We start from the raw sequence: 9,424 nt of genomic DNA on the forward strand, positions 1-9,424 counted from the left end.
CTACTGTTAATGAAGACCATTTTATTATGTATATCACTTTGTATATATCATGCATATATACATCACTTTGTCTATAGTATGGTATATATCATCGTGTATATGATTTTCCCCTTAAAGCAACCCATTTTTTCCAGAGTGTTCAGTTCCAACTATCACACACATAATTTTAATCTGGATTCTTGTCACAAGTTTCTTGCCATGACTTGTCACCCTGGTTCTTATCAATTTTGTCTCTAGATAATGATTACCATTTTATCTTTCATTTTTATTATATTCCAAAAACACTAACTTCTTCTGGATTCTGATTCTCATTACTCAATTCTCCACTTGCTGAAAGTTTGCAAAATAGTTGATGAATAGCTGAATAGATTAGGTAAAATAGTAGACTTGTTGCTGTCACATTAGTGCTGACTTTCTTATCCTGAATCCTACCAAATAAGTCCTACAACCTTGCACATTCAGAATAACCACAGAGAATGAGACAAACAGAAGTCAGATGAACACACTCAAAGCTTTAGAGTTGCCTGGAGAGTCAAGCATGGCCTCTCAGTGTTTACTCAATCACTTATCACTCCCCAACTTGGGGTGGCATTACTTTAAACTGACAGAAATTAACAATAATAGGTATCTGAAGAACAGAGACTTCAGTATTTCATTGAGCTAATCAGCATGTCCCCTTAAATGGAACTGGAATATTTCCTGTTGTGTGAGGCAAGCCAGAAGAAAGATAAATTTGAGGTCATCTCACTTTTCTCTGGTATATAGATTAACTGGATGGGGAAATGGAATGTAGTCAAGAGAGGGTGCCTAGATCACATCTGTCACCAAAGCTTAAGGAGGAGGACTTCTCTAAAAAGGAAACAAAGGTGAATGCAATAAAATGAGGAAGAGAAGTAACAGGGGAATTCGAGCTACGGTTTCAGTTATATGGGTGATGTGAAACTGGAATAGCTTTAAATCCAAAGCCGAGACTCAACAATACTGAAAATTTGAGATCTAAGCTAAAACCACCAAACTTTGTAGTGCTTATCAAGGTGGTAGGTGGGGGGCTTGATGGGAATTAGGTGGGTAAGGGGAGGTGGAGTGTGGTAGATGGAAATTGATACTGGTTGTGGGATTGATGATGAAATATTATATACCTAAAACTCAACTACGATAACTGTAAATTGTGGTTATTAAATTAAATTAAAAAATCATTTTTTAAAAGTACAGAGCAAAGCCTGTACAGAGTAAAGTGACACTTTCCTATTTTTGCCCATTTTGTCCCTATATCTAAAAGACCATGAATAGTCTTATTCTGTGCTTGTCTGGTGTATTTTTGCAGCTGGAAGATATTTGTTATCTATTCTATTCATTCCTGCTATATTATTCATTCCTAGGTACAATTTTGCAAACTGTTTGCATTCTAATAACTAAACTATCTTACTGAAGGGCATATTCCAGCCTTTGGGTATTTTGTTAGGGGGATAAATTGTCACAAATTCTTAGTCATCAGCAAAAGGAACGGCCATCCTCTTGACAGTTACTCTTAGTACTTTCTGATTCAAATACTGGTGAATGTATCTGCTGTAACATTTTCAACATTTTGATAAAATATTCAATTTTTCTACATTTTACTGGAAGACAATGGTGAAAATGTCTCTGCCCCACATCACACTGTCATTATTTAACGAAACTAGAAATGAACCCACACCTGTCTGCTCTCTTAACATCTGTTCTGTACAATGCCTGGGGGCCACTGTTTATGCTAATATGATTTTCAGAATACTGACTCATTTAAGAGCCAGAAAGGACAACTAATTTAGACTATTTTACTTCTCCACCTAGAATCAGCGATCTTTGTGAAACATGATCCTTCAGGGGTGGTAAAACAATATTTTGGGGGGAGAGAGATGGTGGGTATTCATGGTGAGAATGTTGCATTGGTGAAGGGGGTGTTCTTTTTATAGCAAAAAACAATTCTTATTTTCCCTTTTATTCCTTTCTGCCCCTTCAAATACTCTCCCCTATACCCCTTCCAGGAATCCGACTACCCCTTCACCCCTCAATCCCATCCAGATTTTCCAACTTATTAAAACTCTTCACCCTCAGTTCTTAATCTTTTAGGCATCAAGACTGACCTCCTACCCCAACAAAGAAGTACCCAGCACCCAAGCGAAGTGACATCCACTCAAACCCACACCTCGTCCCAGGAGGAAAAGGCAACCAACACCCCTACTGACTCATGCTGTGTGGCTTTCCCTACCAACTTATCCTAATGTGGACTGTTGCTGGATACCAGACTTAGAACTAAAAGGACGCCCAATGCAAGAACTTTACACAAGACCCCTCCTGAAAAATTTTACCAATCTCAGGAAGGGCAGGGTATGCGATGAAAAGGGGCCTGGGAACCCACACCCCACAAAAGGCAATGGGGAAACATATACTTCCATCATAAGTATAAGACCTGTATGACACTACCTCTTTATTTTTTATTTCATTTTACTTAAAAGCATTTGTCACTATGCATATGTGAGCAAACATATATTTCTTTATTTCTATTTTTATGTTTTTTTGGGTGTGCGACTTTTTTCTTGGGTCTTTTCAGCCCAAAATGCACTGGCAATATAATGAAGCACCATTTCTTCCTGCAAAGGCACACTAAAAAAGGGGAAATCCCACATATATAAACAAGGGATAAGAACTCATACTTATTTACAATACAGGGGAATCTCCCACCTTGAAAATATGTCATGTGGATCCATCTTAGACGCCAGAAGATTATACACCGACCATCCAGACCTCAATCCTGAACCCCAGACATAGGATCTACACAGTTCTTCACAACAGCTACAGGAACCAAAGCCCACCTGGGACATCCTGAATACTACTCTATCTACAACATGTGCCAATTCTAATATGATATCCTGACAACGAGGAAATTGGAAACAAATGGACATAAGAACAGGTTATCCTACCTTAACAACTAATGATAAAACAAAATCGAAAGACTTACCACACAATGGTCTGTGCAAAAGCCAAGAACGTGATATACAGATGACCGGCTGATAGAACCATGACCGGGCAGTATGTATTCTGGGACCAACAAGAAAGCCCTAGTCTAGGGTTTGGCATAACAATCATGACATCCAATTCCAGAGTCCTGACTGAGGCAATTGCAATTGAATGGGTCTTCTGGAAACATAACGAAAAATGATATCCCAGGCTCCATCCAAGTTTCAGCGCAAGGGCCAAGACCACTAACCACAGAAGATAGACTAAAATGACATCGAGGAAACAGAACTTCTAAAATCACAAAGAAAGTCTTCATCATAAGTTCCACTCCTTGACCTGTGCACAGACTGAGACCCCTAGATTACAGGTCTGTCTTTATCATCCAGATCGGAGCAGAAGTCGTCCATACGACACAAAAACACCAAGGGGAGAGTAAACGAACGTGAAAGGAGTCTATAGATAATCCCATGACAATATATTCCAAGGGTAGAGAAACCCTGTATCTCATAGGTCAAGGGGATTCCCATTACAGATGACCCCAATATTTACTATGCCTATGCAGGATGGGGAGACAAAAAACACTAAATAATCCATTTTAATTTTTATTTATTATTTATTTTTATTATTTTTATCTATTTTTGTCGATTTCTTTGTTTTGGGGTAGATATTGAAGTAATACTCCATTTTTTAAATTATATATTTACTTTTTCTTTCTTCTTTTCTCTTCTTCCTCTTTGCACCTTGTTATATTTCCTATTTCAAGACCATGGCAACTATGTGGTGCATATCTTTAGTGCTGCAGTGCTCACTGGATATCTTATTTGATTCCTCTTTTTGCACTGTTGTGGTGTCTCAACTTCTTCTTTTCCTCATCATCCCTCAAACCAAGGATGAGAGCCTCTAGAATGACTCTGCTCATAGTCGGTGTAGTCTATTTTAACCCCCATTATATTACCTTTCTCTTCCTCAAACAAAACCACATAACTTGAACTTTCTAGTCCCGCCTCCCAGTTGTTGGGGGAAGTAATGGAGTCACCAAGACCAAACAGTTATAGGGTCACTAGGTAATAAACTAGACACAGAAGGGACCACGCATTCTAGCAGCCCCTGAGGGGGGGGAGAGTGGAGGATATGGGAGGCAGGATGGGAGCGCTTGTGGGAGGACAATTCGGTGGTGGGAATCCCCCTGATTCAATGTAAATATGTACCTGGAATATTACTGGAAACGATATGTAAGCCACTATAACTAATATCAAAATATATTAAAAATTTGATAACCACAAAGAAATAAAACCAATTACAAACATGTTTGTAATCAAGGTGTTTAAATAATGAAATTAAGATTTAAAAAGAAACAACAAGTTGGATACTGTGCTTGCCTTGCATGTGCATAACCACAGTATGATCTTTTTTAAAAAAATTGTTCTTCAAGCACTACTGTGGGGGGAGGTCAAACCCATTGTTGATGGTCTCCAAGTCTAAGAATGACTCCCAGAATGATAAATTGAATCCCATTCTTCTGTCCCCACTTTTGGGGGAGACTTTGATAATAATATCCGACGTGAATAATCAATGAATGCAAAAGATTAGGGGACCAAAGGTTCAGCAAAGAAAGTCTTTTATCAGTTGCAGCCAGCTCCAAAAAGCAAACTGAACAAGCCGTCAGTTCTGGCAAAAGAGCTCCCTATGCCTCCCCAACAAGCTATTTATTTCTTTTCTTAATAACCCCCACCTGGAAGATCCAGGTGGGATGACAGGCAAAAACAATATTACAACAATTACTCAACAGGTGCCACAGAAAATTAATCAGTGATGAATCCGTTGAATAAAAGATGTAACAGACCTATACAAAAGATGTGCATAGAACTTCTTCAAAAAATGTAAGAACATACTCTGCTAACTAAACACATCTGCTCAGGATTGGGAGGATTCATGTCATTGAAATAGCAATAAGCTCCAAATCATTGTACCAATTCCACGAAGGCTGTGAAATAGTGCCATGATATTCTACACAAAGCTGGTCAAACACTCATGAAATCACGTGGAGCAATAAACTGCACTTAATAAGTAAAGCATTCTCATGAGAAAAAGTATAGGGATGGATCACCTCCAAATGAAATAATTCTACAAATTGTTATTAATAAATACAGCTTAGTCCTGAAATAAAGAAAGGCCCTCAGATCAATTGCATAAAATGAAGACTTTGAAACAGACCCTCGGGTATTTGATCTAGTGATTTTTGGGGCTGGGGGTTGGGTCAAACCCGGCAGTCCTCAGGGCTTACTCCTGGCTCAACGCTCAGAAATCGTCCCTGGCAGGCACAGAGGACCATATGGGATGCCAAGATTCGATCCCCTTTCTTTCTGCATGAAAGGCAAACGTCTTAACTCCATGCAATTTCTCCAGCACAAAGCATTTAAACTAGCTATCAGTATAGCACGGAAAACAAATATGGAGCTTGTCTTACAGGGGACCAACTAGGGTTTGATAAGCAGTGTCCTGTATGGAAGTCTGAGCACCACCATGAGCAACAGTGACCTTGACAATAACACCAAGCAATTAAATAAAAATAAATAAAGGAGTAACTAAAATCATCAAAAATGAAGGTACATGTACATAATGATTAAAATAAACAGTATTTGTGAATTATATCCTGGACCATGATATGTTAGGAAAATATGATATTTTTTCAACGTAAGTCATCCTGTATGAACGGTAGTGCCATTTCGATAATGGTTAAGCTAGTCTAGGAAGTTCCTACCAACGCAGGAAACCAGTAAGAGACACATGTTAGGAGTGTGGAAGTTCTATGTCACTATATGTTGAAATCCATTCTGAACCTGAAACTTTCCTTAGAAACCTCCTCTAAGAACTGACTACATAATGGTAAGAAGGGGAAATTATGAGTGCCAATGAGCCCATTTAGGACTAGGTGCAGTGATCAATGATTTGGAGCAAACATACTTTCTGATCTCAATTGAACTAGAGATGAGGAAATAGAAGACCTTAATTGCAGGAGACCCTTTAAGAGATGTTGATGAAGCCCACCCCCACCCCATTTCTTTAGTCAAGCCCACTGAACTCTGGCTGGGCCCTCCCCCTACAAATGTCACCAGATAGCCTTTGTGATGTAACTTCACCTCAAGCTGCTATTGACTGGGGCAATATCTTGCAGCCCATCAGAACAAGGGGGGTGTTTCCGCTGGTGCCAGGGTATTACTGGGCGCAGCAGAAGCCAGAAGGCAGCAGGCACTGTTGGTGCTTCACCATATCAAATTCAGAGGAGGAGGGAGGTGCTTCTGCTTCCGGTGCACAAACATGGCCAAGCGGTGTCACAGTGAGGAAAGTTATCCTCAAGAGGTCCCCGGGGCAGCAGGACTTCTCCTGTGAGGTCCTGGATGACTCTCATGAGCTTGACGACAATGAGAAGGAAGAAGAGAGGAAAAAGGTGAGTTGACTCTGGTTTTGGGTAGCTTTTCCTTCAATTCTGCCTCAGAGTCTCTTCCTTTCCCCACGTGGAGCCTGACCCTTCCATGGTGGGCCCTCCTTCAGTGTTGCCTTATTTTCCAACGGGAATGTTGGGTTCTTTCGGGGTGGTGGAGGGGCTGGCCCCAATTCTGGCAGTGGGACAAGTGTTGGAATGTAGTGTGCTTGGATCTCTGCATGCAACGATTTCATTATGATGCTGAAAGTTAAAGAGAAATGTCTATTTCAATGACAAAGGCATTTCTGTCGACCTTGATCTCCTACTAGGTGAAAGAGATAGTAGAAATGGTGAACACCAGGCTCAAGGAGAATAAGAGTAGGCGTAAAGGGAAGAAGGTGCACGTCTTTGTAATTTGGTACCGAACTAAGAAGGCAAAGGACAATCAGCCCAAGAACGACGAAGAAGGTGCAGAGACACCTTCAACTTCCCAGTGCTCATAATCTCTCAAAGATTGTGCTTGCCCTCACAAAGGCAGTGCACACGTGCTTTCTTTGCTCTTTCAAGTGCAAGTCGACCATGTAGCTGCCCCAATAAAACATGGAGCAGAAAAAATGTTAACTTTGTAGTTTTCTTTGTGTGGGACCAGGAAGGGAAGAAAGGAAGGAAGGGAAGAGTGATGTTGTGCAATAATGACCCAGCAACTTTCATTGCTGAGTTCTTTGCACGAGTGATAACTATGTATGGATTGGTGACTGAAAAAATGGTTCTTGACCCTTTATCCCACTGCTAACAAATAAAAGGGCTGTTGTTTTCCCTCCTTACCTTGCCATAAAGTTTTTCTACTGATCGAATGACAAATATAACAGTATACAAAATAGTAATACAATAGTGTTAATTTTATGATGGTACTGCATAAAATTAGTTCTAGTTCTCTTTCAGTAGAATTTCTATTTTTCTATTTTTCTATCCTTTTACTCTGAGCATGTTTCCATACTGAAAATTTAAGTGTGCGTCTGAACGCAGCAGATAACTGGTTTTGGTTTCCGATACAACGCGATACTCTGCATTTTGATTGTTTTTTTTTTTCACATTACCAAGTAAGGACAGTATGACAGAAATGGCTCTTTAACATATATTGTGTAGGATTGTTGTCGTTACATTGGGAATTTGATTTGTTTAATTGACCTTTGAGTAGTTCAATTTCATTAGCTGGAGTATTATGAGTTTTTCTTGTCCCCCCCATTCACAATACAGACCAGGCAAAGGGCCTGGTTTGAGTTGTGTACAGGGAACATTTACTGTACCTGCTCTTTCTATATGGCCAGTGTAAAGAACACAGCCTGTGGTAAGCTTTGAGAGGCCAGATCTTTTCTTTTCTTTTCTTTTCTTTTCTTTTCTTTTCTTTGGATTTCCTTTTATATAGAGATCAGAAACCCTTCAGCAGTGTAACATTCCCATCACCAATATCCCAAGTGTGCTTCCTCCCCACCCTACCCTGCCCTGTACTCTAGACAGGCTTTCTTTATTTTTTCTTTTCTTGTTTTGAGTTGGAATAGTTTTAATTCTCCTTCCCATCTGAATGCGAGTTTAGCTGGGGAGTGGACTCTAGGTTGAAAATTTCTTTCATTCAGTAGTTTGGATATGTTATTCTTCTCTTTTATTTCCTGTACAATTACATAGGAATGATCTGATTTATTCTTATGTTCTTTCCATTATACTTCAGGTTTTTTCTATTTTTACTTTAAAACTCCCATCTCTCTCTTTGTTTCTGTTTTTGTTGTATTTTTCATTTATTTTTCAATATGTTTTGGTGTAGTTCTGTTAGGCTCTCTTGTGTTTGTCACACTTTTTGCCTCTTGGAGTTATACAGCATCATATTTCCAGAAAGTGGACGAGTTCTCTGCTATTATCTCCTTCTTTAATTGTTCTTCTCCTTCCCTTTTTGTCCTCACCTGGTATTCCTATAAATTTGAAATTATTTGGATTAAAATATTTTTTACATCGGTGCTGTTGAGTATTTGTTGTAATATTGATTTTGCCTGTCTCCCACCTGGATGTTCCTGGTGGGGGTGATTAAGAAAAGAAATAAATAGCTTGTTGGGGAGGCATAGGGAGCTCTTTTGCCAGAACTGACGGCTTGTTCAGTTTGCTTTTTGAAGCTGGCCGCAACTTCAAAGACTTTCTTTGCTGAACCTTTGGTCCCATAATCTTTTGCATTCGTTGATTATTCACGTTGGATATTATTATCAAAGTCTCCCCCAAAAGCGGGGACAGAAGAATGGGATTCAATTTATCATTCTGGGAGTCATTCTTAGACTTGGAGACCATCAACAAGGGGTTTGACCTCCCCCCACAATTGGCGCCCAGAACAGGTGAATCTGGACCCTCTGGAACTGTAAGTGATATGTTTATTGGAAATTATCTCTGGAGATCCTTGTTTGGTTATTATGGATACTCACGCTCACTACACCATCTGTTATTAAATACATTGGTTTGGCATTACTCAAGTGCATTACTCTGCTTGGATATAAACCACTTTGTTTGATACTAGTAAATATCATTGTCGTTGGACGGTTGCTGCTTACAATTCAATCGAAAATTTCTACTCCAATATTTGCATTGCTTGAGTGGTCTCCATTTGTCATAGTTTGTGGTATTTTTGTGTTGGCTAATATGACTGTCATAGGCATAGGCATTGGCTGGTGGTTAGGAAATAGACAATGTGGAAATTGTAAAGTGATGACCAGTATGGACAATAAAAAAATTTTTTTCCACGAAAATTCAGACTAAGATACAGACTGATAAATCTAACACTGGCAGCAAATGTATAGGCATTTTTGCCGGTAAAAAATCAACTCGGACATATAATTTAGATACTCATAATCCAAATCAAGATCTTGACACTGATGATCAGCCTCCAGTGCTAAGTCCACAAGAGAGTCCTGATTCTGTTCACAGTATGGACTCACATGTTAGTGCCAACTCAGACAATGAACCACATTC

General features: G+C 39.4%; 1 non-coding gene across 1 annotated transcript; it reads right to left on the reverse strand.

Annotated features, from left to right (window-relative positions):
• Positions 1 to 7,649: 7,649 nt before the first annotated feature.
• LOC125999844 (small nucleolar RNA SNORA51) lies at positions 7,650 to 7,783 on the reverse strand. Its single transcript, XR_007492308.1, has one exon. It is a non-coding gene; the product is annotated as a small nucleolar RNA SNORA51 (small nucleolar RNA).
• Between the last annotated feature and the right edge of the window lie 1,641 nt (positions 7,784 to 9,424).

The sequence above is a fragment of the Suncus etruscus genome, chromosome X (genome assembly GCF_024139225.1).
Source record: "Suncus etruscus isolate mSunEtr1 chromosome X, mSunEtr1.pri.cur, whole genome shotgun sequence".
Taxonomy (NCBI): Eukaryota; Metazoa; Chordata; class Mammalia; order Eulipotyphla; family Soricidae; genus Suncus; species Suncus etruscus.